Consider the following 16,361-nt stretch of genomic DNA (forward strand, 5'->3'; position numbering starts at 1 on the left):
ATTGCTAGTAATGGTGTATTGAAAATACAGTCACTTATACTGCATATAGCATTTAAAAATGATACAATTCTTTTGGAAAGCTACTTGGCAACATATTTCAGGGACCAAATGAAAGATTATATTGTTTGACTTGATAATCCTACCTTTATACAAAATATGGGAAAAGCTGCATATATGAAGATGTTTATCACAATATTGTTTTAGTAGGAAAAAAACAAAGTCCAGTAATAAAAGAATAACTAGGGGCTTCCCTGGTGGCGCAGTGGTTGAGAGTCCGCCTGCCGATGCAGGGGACACGGGTTCGTGCCCCGGTCCGGGAAGATCTCACATGCCACGGAGCAGCTGGGCCCATAAGCCATGGCCGCTGAGCCTGCGTGTTCAGAGCCTGTGCTCCACAACGGGAGAGGCCGTGGCAGTGAGAGGCCCACGTACCGCAAAAGAAAAAAAAAAAAGAAAGCTCTTAAAAGCTACTTAAGGATGCTTTTCCTTGTCTATCATTTGCTTGCCAGAAGGTAGACACTAAGAACAGCTCAAAGAAGAGCTAAGAAATGCAGCCTCCATCTTGGGCAGCCCTATACCTAGACAAAAAATAGGTCTCTGTCACCTTAGAAGTGACAGTGGTAACTAAGGGCTGCCTGGCAGTCTCTGCCATCGATAGGTACTAGTATAATTCCCATTTTGAAGATAAGAACACCAACGCTTAAAGAGGCTAATTGCTGCTTGAGATAAAGCGGTAAAACCAGAATTCTAAATCAGGCTGTCTAACTCAAAGTCTCATGTTCTTAACTAGGATCAACCAGCTTTTATGTAGGCTTTTACCACACAGTTTGGGGGTGCCCCTCCACCCTGCATATACAAAGATTCTGGAGAAGGAAACAGCTGTGGGCTTCCGACCCCATGATTTTTGGAATCATAATATTTCTTAGCAAAATTTTCAGACTAAGTTTGAGAAAATAGAGGGGGGAGAAGGAAACAATGGTCCATGAACAGTGAATGGATAAACAAAATGAACTATATCCATACAATGGACTACGAAAGGGACTGAAGTGCTGATGCATTCTACAGCATGGTGAATGGTGAAACACTATGCTAAATAAAAGAAACCAGTCTCAAAGGACCACACAGCGTAAGATTCCATTGATGTGAAATGCCCAAAATAGGCAAATCCATAAAGACAGAAAGTAGATTAGTGGTTGCCAGGGGCTGGAGAAAAGGGGGATGAGAAGTGATTGCTAACGGGTACAGGGTTTCTTTTGGGGGTGATGGGAATATTATAAAATGGATTGTGGTGATGGGTGCACAACTCTGAGAATATACTAAAACACACTGAATTACACACTTCGAGTGAGTGAATTGTATGGTATGAGAGGTACATCTCAATATAATTGTTGCCAAAATAAAAAGCCCAAGGTGACACTGCAACAGGAAAGTTAACGCAAGAGGGTACTTTGACGGACAAGTGAGCATTTCATATGCTTACAGAAATAGTTCCTGCTACCTGCCAGTCATCGGCGGGAAAGAGTGCCATGGGAAAGCCACACCCACATTAGGAATCACAAGCTGTAGTTAGTTGCTGTGGTAAAGATTAACAAAAGGAAAAGAAAAGAATGTAGGAAAAAGTGAGCTACCACAGTCAAGGAATGCAGGGTGAGGAAACTTTCCTTTCGAAGTGTTAAAATGTTCTTATCTTTGTTATAGACGGATTAACCATCCTTGACATGTTTCATGTTTCAATATAGCGCCAAATGTTCTGCACTTGAACTGAAAATCATGCGAGCAGGGAGAGCTTTCTCTAGCTGTGTTGCCTTGTTCTGGCCACACAGATGGTGCCACGCCCCCTCCTCCACTCAGCGCCTGCCCTCACCTAAGGCCAGGATTACTCAGGATTCCACTAATTATACAATCAGAGACCTCAAAGATCCAACCAATCCATTTCTCTTATTATACAAGTTAAGCAACCAAATAATCCTAGGGTTCAGTGACTTTTCCAGAGTGATGCATCCAGTGGGGGCAGATCTCCTGACCACCCACCCCAACCCTGGGCCAGTATATTTTACCGTATTTAACAGAGACAAAAATATTATTGTGAAACAGGACCAAAATGTATGTGTGACTTTTCACTCCGGCATCTAAGAGGGAAGAATTCTTGCAAGCCTGGTCAGCTCTTGGGCTGTCGTGCATTATGAAGGTCCTGGATAGGGCAAAAGGGAAAAAGAAGAGAACAATTATGCTTACAACTGTCAGGAGATGGTTTTCAGGCCCAGGAAAATGAGAGTAGAAGAGAAAGAGTTTTAGGGGCAAAGGCTGTTAAAAGGAGCATTGATGAAGGGTAAAGGCACGGCTACCAAAGCAGGAGTGAGAGTGACGTGACTCCCGGAGGGAGACGCCAAAGAGGCCGCAGCCGCAGGAGGCCGGAATCCTGGCTGCTGTCGGCCTTCCCCAAAGGCTTCGACTGGGCCACTCAGGCCACGCATCGGCTGAGCACCGCCCGCCTCACGGACCCTGTCTTATCTCGTGTCACCAACCCAATCGCTCCACTGCCAGAATGAGCTGAAGCCTGAAAATTGCTTAGCAGGACCAGGCATAGCACAGGACTCTTCTCTTGTGGTTTCACTTGCCAATGACCACTGCCTTGATAATTCCGTGTGGCTGACAGGGTCTTGGTGCTCCAGTCGGGTGTCAGACCTGAGCCTCTGAGGTGGGAGAGTCAAGTTCTGGACATTGGACCACCAGAGACTTCCCGGCCTCACGTAATATTAATTGGTGAGAGTTCTCCCAGATGTCTCCGTCTCAACGCTAAGACCCAGCTCCATCCAACAGCCAGCAAGCTCCAGTGCTGGACGCCCCATGCCAAACAACTAGCAAGACAGGAACACAACCCCACCCATTAGCAGAGAGGCTGCCTAAAATCATAATAAGTTCACAGACACCCCAGAACACACCACAGGAGGCGGCCCTGCCCATCAGAAAGACAAGATCCAGCCCCACCCACCAGAACACAAGCACCAGTCCCCTCCACCAGGAAGCCTACAGAAGCTACTGAACCAACCTCACCCACTGGGAGCAGACACCAAAAACAACAGGAACTACGAACCTGCAGCCTGTGAAAAGAAGACCACAAACACAGTAACTTAAGCAAAATGAGAAGACAGAGAAATATGCAGCAAATGAAGGAGCAAGGTAAAAATCCACCAGACCAAACAAATGAAGAGGAAATAGGCAGTCTACCTGAAAAAGAATTCAGAGTAATGATAGTAAAGTTGACTCAAAATCTTGGAAATAGAATGGAGAAACATTTAACAAGGAACTAGAAGAACTAAAGAGCAAACAAACAATGATGAACACAATAAATGAAATTTAAAATTCTCTAGAAGGAATCAATAGCAGAATAACTGAGGCAGAAGAAGGCATAAGTGACCTGGAAGATAAAATAGTGGAAATAACTACTTCAGAGCAGAATAAAGAAAAAAGAATGAAAAAAAACTGAGGACAGTCTCAGAGACCTCTGGGACAACACTGAACGTACCAACATTCGAATTATAGGGGTCCCAGAAGAAGAAGAAAAAAAAGAAAGGGTCTGAGAAAATATTTCAAGAGATTAGGTGAAAACTTCCCTAACATGGAAAAGGAAATAGTCAATCAAGTCCAGGAAGCACAGAGAATCCCATACAGGATAAATCCAAGGAGAAACACACCAAGACACATATTAATGAAAATATCAGAAACTAAATACAGACAAAAAATATTAAAGGCAGCAAGGGAAAAGCAACAAATAACATACAACAGAATCCTCATAAGGTTAACAGCTGATCTTTCAGCAGAAACTCTGCAAGCCAGAAGGGAGTGGCAGGACATATTTAAACAGATGAAAGGGAAAAACCTACAACCAAGATTACTCTACCCAGCAAGGATCTCATTCAGATTCGACAGAGAAATTAAAATCTTTACAGACAAGCAAAAGCTAAGAGAATTCAGCACCACCAAACCAGCTTTACAACAAATGCTAAAGGAACTTCTCTAGGCAGGAAAAACAAGAGAAGGAAAAGACCTACAATAACAAACCCAAAACAATTAAGAAAATGGGAATAGGAACATACATATCAATAATTACCTAAAATGTAAATGGATTAAATGCTCCAACCAAAAGACACAGACTGGCTGAATGGATACAAAAACAAGACCCATATGTATACTGTCTACAAGAGACCCACTTCAGAACTAGGGACACATACTGACTGAAAGTGAGGGGATGGAAAAAGATATTCCATGAAAATGGAAATCAAAAGAAAGCTGGAGTAGCAATTCTCATATCAGACAAAATTGACATTAAAATAAAGACTATTATAAGAGACAAAGAAAGACACTACATAATGGTCAAGGGATCAATCCAAGAAGAAGATATAACAATTGTAAATATTTATGCACCCAACATAAGAGCACCTTAATACATAAGGCAAATGTTAATAGCCATAAAAGGGGAGATCAACAGTAACACAATAATAGTAGGGGGCTTAACACCTCACTTTCACCAATGGACAGATCATCCAAAATGAAAATAAATAAGGAAACACAAGCTTTGAATGATACATTAAACAAGATGGACTCAATTGATATTTATAGGACATTCAATCCATACAAAACAGAATACACTTTCTTCTCAAGTGCTCATGGAACACTCTCCAGGATAGATCATATCTTGGATCACAAATCAAGCCTTGGTAAATTTAAGAAAATTGAAATCGTATCAAGTATCTTTTCTGACCACAACGCTATGAGACTAGATATCAATTAAAGGAAAAAAATCTGTAATAAATACAAACACATGGTGGCTAAACAATATGCTACTAAATAACCAAGAGATCACTGAAGAAATCAATGAGGAAATAAAAAAATACCTAGAAACAAAAGACAATGAAAACACGATGACCCAAAACCTGTGGGATGCAGCAAAAGCACTTCTAAGTGGGAAGTTTATAGCAATACAATCCTACCTCAAGAAACAAGAAACATCTCAAATAAACAACCTAACCTTACATCTAAAGCAATTAGAGAAAGAAGATCAAAAAACCCCCAAAGTTAGCAGAAGGAAAGAAATCATAAAGATCAGATCAGAAAAAAATGAAAAAGAGGGGCTTCCCTGGTGGCATGGTGGTTAAGAATCCGCCTGGCATTGCAGGGGACACAGGTTTGAGCTGTAGTCTGGGAAGATCCCACATGTCATGGAGCAGCTAAGCCCGTGCACGACGACTACTGAGCCTGCTCTCTAGAGCCCACGAGCCACAACGACTGAGTCAGCGTGCCACAACTACCGAAACCCATGCGCCTAGAGCCCGTGCTCTACAACAAGAGAAGCCACCACAGTGAGAAGTCTGTGCACCACAACATAGAGTAGCCCCCGCTCACACAAGTAGAGAAAGCCCACATGCATCAATGAAGACCCAACGCAGCCGAAAATAAATAAATAAAATATATTTGTTTAAAAATAAGAAAGAAATGAAACAGGAATTAAGGAAACAATAGTAAAGATCAATAAAACTAAAAGCTGGTTCTTTGAGAAGATAAACAAAATTGATAAACCATTAGTCAGACTCATCAAGAAAAAAAGGGAGAAGACAAATCAACAGAATTAGAAGTGAAAAAGGAGAAGTAACAACTGACACTGGCGAAATACCAATGATCATGAGAGATTACTATAAGAAACTGTATGCCAATAAAATGGACAACCAGGAAGAAATGGACAAATTCTTAGAAAAGCACAACCTTCCGAGACTGAACCAGGAATAAATAGAAAATATAAGCAGACCAATCACAAGCACTGAAATGGAAACTGTGATTAAAAATATTCCAACAAACAAAAGCCCAGGACCAGATGGCTTCACAGGCGAATTCTATCAAACAATTAGAGAAGAGCTAACACCCATCCTTCTCAAACTCTTCCAAAATATAGCAGAGGGAGGAACACTCGCAAACTCATTGTACGAGGCCACCATCACCCTGTTACCAAAACCAGACAAAGATGTCACAAAAAAAGAAAATACAGGTCAATATCACTGATGAACATAGATGCAAAAATCCTCAACAAAATACTAGCAAACAGAATCCAACAGTTCATTAAAAGGATCATACACCATGATCAAGTGGGGTTTATCTCAGGAATGCAAGGATTCTTCAATATATGCAAATCAATCAATGTGATACACCATATTAACAAACTGAAGGAGAAAAACCATATGATCATCTCAATAGATGTAGAATAAGCTTTCGACAGAATTCAACACACATTTATGATAAAAACTATCCAAAAGTAAGCATAGAGGGAACCTACCTCAACATAATAAAGGCCATATATGACAAACCCACAGCCAACATCAATCAGAATGGTGAAAAACTGAAATGAGTTCCTCTAAGATCAAGAACAAGACAAGGTTGTCCACTCTCCCCATTACTATTCAACATAGTTTGGGAAGTTTTAGCCACAGCAATCAGAGAAGAAGAATAAATAAAAGGAATCCAAATCAGAAAATAAGAAGTAAAACAGTCAGTGTTTGAAGATGACATGGTACTATACATAGAGAATCCTAAACATGCTACCAGAAAACTACTAGAACTAATCAATGAATTTGGTAGAGTAGCAGGATACAAAATTAATGCACAGAAATCTCTTGCATTCCTATACACTAATGATGAAAAATCTGAAAGAAAAATTAAGGAAACACTCCCATGTACTATTGCAACAAAAAGAATAAAATACCTAGGAATAAACCTACCTAAGGAGACAAAAGACCTGTACTTAGAAAACTATAAGACACTGATGAAAGAAATTAAAGATGATACAAACAGATGGAGAGATATACCATGTTCTTGGACTGAATCCACATTGTGAAAAGGACTATACTACCCAAAGCAAACAGATTCAGTGCAATCCCTATCAAACGACCAATGGCATTTTTCACAGAACTAGAACAAAAAATTTCACAATTTGTATGGACACACAAAAGACCCCGAATAGCCAAAGCAATCTTGAGAAAGAAAAACAGAGCTGGAGGAATCAGGCTCCCAGACTTCAGACTATACTACAAAGCTACAGTAATGAAGACACTATGGTACTGGCACAAAAACAGAAATATAGATCAATGGAACAGGATAGAAAGCCCAGAGAAAACCCACACACATATGGTCACCTTATCTTTGATAAAGGAGGCAAGAATATACAATGGAGAAAAGACAGCCTCTTCAATAAGTGGTGCTGGGAAACTGGACAGGTACATGTAAAAGAATGAAATTAGAACACTCCCTAACACCATACACAAAAATAAACTCAAAATGGATTAAAGACCTAAATGTAAGGCCAGACACTATAAAACTCTTAGAGGAAAACATAGACAGAACACTCTATGAAATAAATCACAGCAAGATCATTTTGGACCCACCTCCTAGAAAAATGGAATAAAAACAAAAATAAACAAATGGGACCTAATGAAACTCAGAAGCTTTTGCACAGCAAGGAAACCATAAACAAGATGAAAAGACAATCCTCAGAATGGGATAAAATATTTGCAAATCAACTGACAAGGATTAATTTCCAAAATATACAAGCAGCTCATGCAGCTCAATATCAAAAAAAAAAAAAACAACCCAATGCAAAAATGGGCAGAAGACCTAAATAGACATTTCTCCAAAGAAAATATACTGATTGCCAACAAACACATGAAAGGATGCTCAACATCACTAATCATTAGAGAAATGCAAATCAAAACCACAATAAAGTATCACCTCACACAGGTCAGAATGGCCCTCATCAAAAAATCTACAAACAATAAATGCTGGAGAGGGTGTGGAAAAAAGGGAACCCTCTTGCACTGTTGGTGGGAATGTAAATTGATACAGCCACTATGGAGAACAGTATGGAGGTTTCTAAAATACCTAAAAATAGAACTACCATATGACCCAGCAATCCCACCACTGGGCATATTCCCTGAGGAAACCATAATTCAAAAAGAGACATGTGGGCTTCCCTGGTGGCGCAGTGGATAAGAATCTGCCTGCCAATGCAGGGGACACGGGTTTGATCACTGGTCCAGGAAGATCCCACATACTGTGGTGCAGCTAAGCCCATGCACCACAACTACTGAAGCCCATGCACCTAGAGCCGATGTTTCTCAACAAGAGAAGCCACTGCAATGAGAAGCCCCCACATCGCAACGAAGAATAGCCCCCGCTTGCTGCAACTAGCAAAAGCCTGCATGCAGCAATGAAAACCTAACACAGCCAAAAATAAATAAATAAAGTAAAAACAATTTTTTAATTAAAAAAAAAAGAGACATACCACAATGTTCAATGCAGCACTATTTACAATAGTCAGGACATGGAAGCAACCTAAGTGTCCATCGACAGATGAATGGATAAAGAAGATGTGGCACATATATACAATGGAATATTACTCAGCCATAAAAAGAAACGAAATTGAGTTATTTGTAGTGAGGTGGATGGACCTAGAGACTGTCATACAGAGTGAAGTAAGTCAGAAAGAGAAAGACAAATGCTGTATGCTAACACATATATATGGAATCTAAAAAAAAAAGGGGGGGTGTTCTGATGAACCTAGGGGCAGGACAGGAATAAAGACACAGACGTAGAGAATGGACTTGAGGACACAGGGAGGGGGAAGGGTAAGCTGGGACAAAGTGAGAGAGTGGCATGGACATATATACACTACCAAATGTAAAATAGATAGCTAGTGGGAAGCAGCTGCATAGCACAGGGAGATCAGCTCGGTGCTTTGTGACCACCTAGAGGGTTGGGATAAGGAGGGTGGGAGGGAAATGCAAGAGGGAGAGGATATGGGGATATATGTATACATATAGCTGATTCACTTTGTTATACAGCAGCAACTTACACAACAATGTAAAGCAATTATGTTCCAATAAAGATGTTAAAAAAAAAAGTAGCAGTGATGGGAGAAAAATCTATTCTAAGAGAGGCTGGCTGTGTATTAAGAACACACTACGTTCTTTTCCATTTCCGTAAGAAGTTGAGTAAACAGGCAAAGTATTTTTATAACCTTTTTGCCACCATATTGCTTCCTCGGACATAACATCCTGTCCAAACTGAGCTTTGAGGTGTCACACAATTTATTCAGGTTATAGTGATTATAAGATTAATCCATCAAAGTCACCTACACGGTAATTCAGAAAAAGAGTGCTCTCGGACCTTTCTTTAACATATATACATTTTTACTCTTAATTAGTGCAGTATATGACTTGACAACTCGAGAGTAAATATTTTGAGAGCAGAGGGTGGTTCTTTCTCCCTTTTGTACTCCCAAAGTACCTCACACTACCTTCTCATAGGCATGAGGATTTTCAATATTTATTAACAATAACTGTCTGAACTTTCTGGTCATTCTCAGATGTGAAAAAGAAAGCAGGCAAGCAATACCTTGGGCCCTGTGGCAGAGCTGATAGCTATCCCCCCAGGATCTATTCTCCCATTATTACATAGTAACAGGATTTTAGTTAAGGACCTGACTGCCTCTCTAAAGACTACATCTCCCAGCCTCCTTTGCTAATAGGTAAAGCCTCATGACTAAACGGTGACCAATAGAATGTGAGCAGCAGTGATGTGTGCAAATTCAGGATGACGCCCTTAAAGAGAAAAGGCCAGCCTTCCCTTCCCCTTGACCACTCCCCATCCGCAGGATTAAAGGCATGGTGGAAGAAGCTAGAGCAGCCATCTTGACCATGAGGCAGAAGCTGTGTGTTGAGGATAGCAGAGCAACAAGACAGAAGGAACCTGGGTCCTTCTTATGGTGGAGTTCTACACTGCCAAACTAAACTGATAAGTGAGAGAGAAATAAACTTCTACTTTGTTTAAGCCACTGAGATTTTTAGCCTCTCTGTTACAGAGATCAAAACAATTAGGTTTTCAGGAGAATTGTCCATACTTAAAATATGAAAGCAGCTTAGCCATTTCCTTCCCAAGAGTTGAATTTTCCACACCGATTGCATGACCTTACTGGATGCTACAGGTTTTGACTGAACCCCCAAATTAGCACTTGGATATGTTCTATTCAGTTCTCGGAATATGAGGAATTTCCCCTTATCTTTAAATTTTGTTTTAAAGAAACTATCAGGAATTCCCTAGTGGTCTAGTGATTAGGACTCAGCGCTTTCACTGCTGGAGCCTGGGTTCAATCCCTGGCTGGGTAACTAAGATCCCGCAAGCCAAGTGGTGTGGAGAAAGAAAGAAAGAAAGAAGGAAAGAAAGAGGGAGAGAGAGAGAGAGAAAAAAAAGAAAGAAACAAACAAACAAACAACCTTGTTCTATTACACATCAAGTGGGCTGATACAGACCTTAAAAAATACTTCCTAGGGTTTGAGACTTTTTTTTTTCTGAGACCGTAAAAGCATATAATGCATACAATTCTAAAACCACCAAAGAGATTAATTTTCAGAGAGAGAGAGATGGTTTAAAGAACTTGAGTAATCAGGAAAGTAGACCTGCCTATTTTGCAAGTGTTGCTGAAGAGGCAACAAAGATGAGTGGAAAGACTTCCTGTCCTGCTGCAGCAAACGTCCATGTGACCTTGGGGGAGCTACTGCTACCCTCTGATCTCAGCAAACCAGGTGTGGCCTGAATGTTCACTAATTCCTCTCCAGCTATAAAATGTCGATTTTAGTAAAATGAGAGCAACTTAGTTTCCCAACCTTCAGTTAGACCAAGATAAGCCTGTCTCCAGCTTTAATACTCCAAGCTGAACTGACTTGGTTCTAACTGGCCTTTGCAAGATCTGTCTTTGGAGTTCTGTGTGAAATTTTCCTGTTTCAGGAATGTAAAAATCAGTTGTAAAAAGCAGAAATTCAGTTGAGTTTCACGAAGAAAAAGTGAGTCTGCTTTAAGGATACCCGTGAAGCTGCAACACCATGAGGACCTGAGGCAACTCTGGGGCCTAGCCATGTCATCCACTGCCCACGGCATCCCGCTGGATTTGCTTCTCTGCTCTATTTCATTGTTCTGTTCTCTTACAACTTTGGCTTGCATCGATCTTCTTGTGACCTGCCCTGTTTCTCCCTGTATCACAGCCCATCAGCTTCTGCTCCCACTGTTTACTGCCTTGTTACTCAGTCTCTGCATGAATGTCAAAGGCCCAGGTTATCTTTCAATGTCTGGCCATGCCATTGATCAGTGACAAGTCTGCAGACTGGCTGCCATTATGTCCCACTGCCATCTCTGATCCAATCACAGTAACCGGGGAGATCTCAAACTCCAACCCATGACTTTCCTACAGCAGAGTCTATAGACAGAGTAAGCACCTTGATGGGCATGCCTAGTGTTCTATAATGGGATTGTCACTGTGTATACCCTATTTTGAGTTTTAATTACATTTCAAGGCAGTAGAAAGAGCTTTGGCTTTAGAGTCGGGGCTCTAGAGGGATATGGACCCTCTCAGCCTCTGCTTCTTCATCTGTTGGGTGGGGATCATCATTCCTGCCTATATTATTCAGATATCTCCAGAGAAACAGAATCAACAGGAGATAGATAGATGGATAGATAGATAGCTATGGAGAGAGATTTATTTTAAGGAATTGGCTCACATGATGGTGAAGGCTAGCAAGCCTAAAATTTGTAAGGCAGGCCAGCAAGCTGGAAATTTGAGTAAGAACTGATGTTGCAGGCTTGAGTCTGAATTATGCAGGGTAGCAAAGAGAAACTCAAAAAAGTTTGTATGTTGCAACCTTGAAGAGAATTCCTTCTTCTTCAGGAAACATCAGTCTTTGTTCTTAAGGCCTTCAACTGATTGGATGAGGCCCATCCAGATTACGGAGAGTAATCTGCTCTACTTAATGTCAACCGATTGTACATGTTAATGATATTCAGAAACTAAAAATCTTTACAGTAATATCTACACTAGCATGTAACCAGACAGCTACTTACCATGGTCCAGCCAAACTGACACATAAAATATAAAATTAACCACCACACTGCCCTTACTGCCTGACACGCTGCTTAGGGAGGCATCCTTCTTACATATTTTGTTTATTGCTACGTAGGGCCAGGCACACATTCGACACAAAAATATACTTTGTGAGTGTACAATGCGGTCACACTTGAAGCTCGCAACAGTTGTCCCTGCGAGGCTCTGAGCGCTGTGATTTGGGGGAATGGATTTTTGAGCTCTCTGCCGTCACACTCAGTTACACCTTAACCTCACCATTAAATTAATACGGTAGCCCAGCAATTCTACTCCTAGAAGTTATTTCCACAAATATACTCACACAGACGCAAACCGACTTAAGGACAGGTATTCATCACAGCATGGTTTTGTAAAAGCGAAGAGTGGAAACAACCTAAATGCCCATCAATACAGAGTTTGGCTAAATGAACTTAACAGAATTTTAAAAATGAGGAAGCTCCTTACGTACTGATGTGGAAAGGTCTACAAGACAGATAAACCATTAGCAAGAAAAGCAAGGAGCATAATGAGGGATAGAACGTTACCAATTGTATAAATGAGAGAAAAGAAGGAATACTTAAGAGATGTCCTTATTTGTGCATAATACATACCTGTAAAGGTATACAAGTTAATCACACTGGAGAGGGGAACTGGCTGGTTGGGAGATGGATGTGGGAATGAGACCTTTTACTGTATATCCGTTTCTACCTTTGCAATTTTTAATCACGTGAGTACATTGCTGATACAAAATTAAATTTAAAAAATAAAGAAAATGAGTTCAGCTAGTACTGATATAAAAATAAACAGGAAAACAAATGGGTTTTCTTTAAGTTTTCTCTTAACTTACTTCTACCTGCTTTTGAACTTCATGTCATCTCTTCTGGGGTCTGAGAATAACTATCTCACAGAATGAGATATACTGAGAAGACCAATGCAGGCTCAGTTTCCAGAAGACGAAGTCCTAAATTTTAGATTTGGAGATTGATGTTTGGCTTGTAACAGATTTTCCTCTGAAGGAAGAAAAGAAAGACAGAGAGCAAAGGGTTAGCTCGGAGGAATTCCAGGAAATTGATCTGAGTAAGGAGCAGCAGGAAAAGGTTTTTGAGAAGATGGCCAAAACACATCAGCCCAAACATAACAAGAACTCAAAAAAAAAAAATCCAATATTATTTAGTTGAAAGATAGAATTCCAATGCTTTTTTCTTTCTTTCTTTCTTTTCTCTCTCTCTCTTTTTTTTTTTTTTGCATGCAGCCCATCAGAACTAAAACAAGTAGTGAACCAGAAGAAGACTTCAGACAAGGTTATAAAAGGTATATCCTTAGAAAGCCAAGCTTGCAAATCCAGCCAATTCTCAGTTGGCCAGAGGTTGGCAGTTCAATCTGTGAATCCAGACTAATTCTTCATCTCTTTCACAGCCCTGCTGTCTGCTTTTTAACACTTCACTGACTCCCTCAAGCCTGGAATGAAGCAGAAAAAGAAAAATCATAATATTTCACCCAGGAATTTGGATTATCAGGGCTTTTTTTTCTCCTTTTGTCTGTAAACTGATATTCCTCTAGATCACAATCTCCATTCACCAAATGTTGTGGTCTGTTTCTTTCTGTATCAGTCAGGTTATACTAGGTTACACGGCAGTAGCTGACAACCCCAGATATCTTAAAAAGCTTAAAACAATCACTTATTTCTCAATCATGCAAAGTATACTGCCAGTTCTGGCACCTTCCAGGTAGCTGTCCTTGGTGTTGCAGCCTGTATCACCTCCTACTTGCATGACCGCCGTAGGAGAGGAAGCGAGAACGTGGAGAATCACTCATCAGTTCTTAAGCACTTCCACCCAGAAGTGGCCTACACCTCTTCCATTCACATCTCACGGACAAAAAGATCACATGAGATGTCCACCCTCAGAGGCTGGGGAAGTCCAACCCTCCTGCCTGAACGAGGGGAAGCAGGAATATTGGGACGTGGCGCTCGTGGCTTCCACACCTGCTTTGCTCCCAAATATGAGAAGCTTTGTTATTGTTTGGTTTTCACTTTGATTTTTGAAACCCCAGCTGTGTCTGGAGTTGTATCCAGACGCTTAGGGGTAAGAGTACTTGAATGAATTATCTTGTGAAACACCAGTCTGGCCACCCTTGTCCCACTTATTCTCTGACATAAATTACTTTTTGAAAGCTACCCTCCAGACACTATCCTCCAGACACAAAGGTGACCCTCGGGGCTCCATCAACAGTGCACATTCAATAGGTTTCCACTGTAATGAGCCATTCTCATTTCTTTTCATGACTCTTCCTTATAAATAATGCCAAGTACCTATAAAGCTAGAGAGTCTTTTGTGGTTTTGGAACCAAGTTTCAAAATGTCTAAACTGATAAGATCATTAGAAAACATTTCCGGGCTTCCCTGGTGGCGCAGTGGTTGAGAGTCCGCCTGCCGATGCAGAGAACGCGGGTTCGTGCCCCGGTCCGGGAAGATCCCATATGCCGCGGAGCGGCTGGGCCCGTGAGCCATGGCCGCTGAGCCTGTGCGTCCGGAGCCTGTGCTCCGCAACGGGAGAGGCCACAACAGTGAGAGGCCCACGTACCACAAAAAAAAAAAAAAAAAAAAAAGAAAACATTTCCATTTCAACCACTGCACGTGTTAATAGATCAGAAACTTGAGGTCCAGGAATGAAGTGCCTTACTCAAAAGCACAAAGCTAATTCATGGGTGTTAAGTTGTAATTGTGTAGTTATTTGTTACACAGCAATAGAAAACTAATACAAAGTTGTAGTCTCCCAAGAGTATTTCTATTTTAACTAGGTAAAAATTAAGACCTAAAGCACTAAAAGCAATAAAAAGACCTTGACGTCCCACAGTCACTATCACATGTAATTCAAAATAAAATGTTAGTTTTTGAAATTACATATACCTTACATGTATGGGATAATTAAAATAAGTTCCTTACAGATTTTCTGATTTCAAAAGTCTGGATCATTCTATCAAAATAAAATTTTTCTCCTTTCTTTTTTGGTACAAAGATAATCTGTTGATTTTTAAGATAACCCATGATTGACATTTAAGAATACTTAAATTTAAAGGTAAACATCTTGGTACATATATACAATGGAATATTACTCAGCCATTAAAAAGAACAAAATAATGCCATTTGCAGCAACATGGATGGATCCAGAGATTATCATACTGAGTGAAGTAAGTCAGACAGTGAAAGACAATTATCACATATTGCATATATGCAGAATCTAAAAAAAGAGAACAAACGAACTTATCTATAAAACAGAAATAGAGTTACAGATGTAGAAAATAAGCTTACAGTTACCAGGGGGTAAGGGGGGGGAGGGAGAAACTGGGAGATCGGGATTGACATATACACACGACTGCACATAAAACAGGTAACTAATAAGGACCTACTGTATAGCACAGGGAACTCTGCTTAATACTCTGTAATGACTTACATGGGAAAAGAATCTAAAAAAGAGTGGATATATGTATATGTATAACTGATTCACTTTGCTGTACACCTGAAACTAACACAACATTGTAAATCAACGATACTCTGATAACAATTTAAAAAAATATAATGATAAATAAAATAAAAAGTAAGCCTACAATTATGGAATTTCAGAAATCGGGATAGGAATGGGGGTGCAGGGGTGGTTGGGAAAGTGACCCTTCCCTGGGGGGGGGTCCAGAAACCACGTCAGCTTCAGTATCCTCCCAGTCAGCAGCCCAGCACCCTGGGTGACCAGGTTTCACGGCAGCAGGACTGGAGTAGGTGTGGCCCCTTATATTCCCCTTTGGGTTTCCTCACTCCTGCATCACTTTTGACTGATGTGCCTACTGCCATCCCCTCTGGCTATGTCAGGAAGCTAAAAGGATTGATCAGATGTCATTAGGACCAGAGGTGAAGTCACACTGGGGTTACCTCTGAGTGGGAGAAAGCCGGAAGGCCAGAGGACTGCTCAGGGCCCAGGGCCACCAGGCTCATCTGCGGGCTCCCAGCCAGCGCCCCACTACAGACAGACCGCAAGCTCCTGAGGCAAGTTCCCCCTTCAGGGCAACCACTGGCACACCCCTCACAGACACTGTTTACAGAGGGGTGACTGGGGACGAAGCGGGGGAGAGGAATTGAGGGAGTAGGTGTCACACCTGGATGAAGAGCAAACTTCAGGTCACCACGAGACAGAAATCCAGTTCTACACACCCTGAGCATCTGCGGAAGCCAACAGGGCCTCCCTCAAAGCAGTCCCGTTGAGGGTAAGAGCAGTGGCCTTGATAGGCTGCCTCCAAATCCCATGGCATCACTGGCTACCTATGACCCTGGGCAAGTTACCTAACTTCTCTAAGCGTCTGTTGCCTCACTTGTAAAATGGGGGTGAAAAGAGTAGCTCCATCATTAGGTGATTTTGAG

General features: G+C 41.1%; 1 long non-coding RNA gene across 1 annotated transcript in view; it reads right to left on the bottom strand.

Moving 5' to 3' along the window:
• Positions 1–1,448: 1,448 nt before the first annotated feature.
• Positions 1,449–16,361, bottom strand: part of LOC309809946 — a 44,517-nt gene continuing 29,604 nt past the window's right edge. The window contains exon 3 of the long non-coding RNA XR_014294925.1: positions 1,449–2,191. This is a non-coding gene — a long non-coding RNA (uncharacterized lncRNA). The remainder of the gene's footprint in view (positions 2,192–16,361) is intronic.

The sequence above is a fragment of the Mesoplodon mirus genome (genome assembly GCF_964341445.2).
Source record: "Mesoplodon mirus genome assembly, chromosome: 8".
Lineage (NCBI taxonomy): Eukaryota > Metazoa > Chordata > Mammalia > Artiodactyla > Ziphiidae > Mesoplodon > Mesoplodon mirus.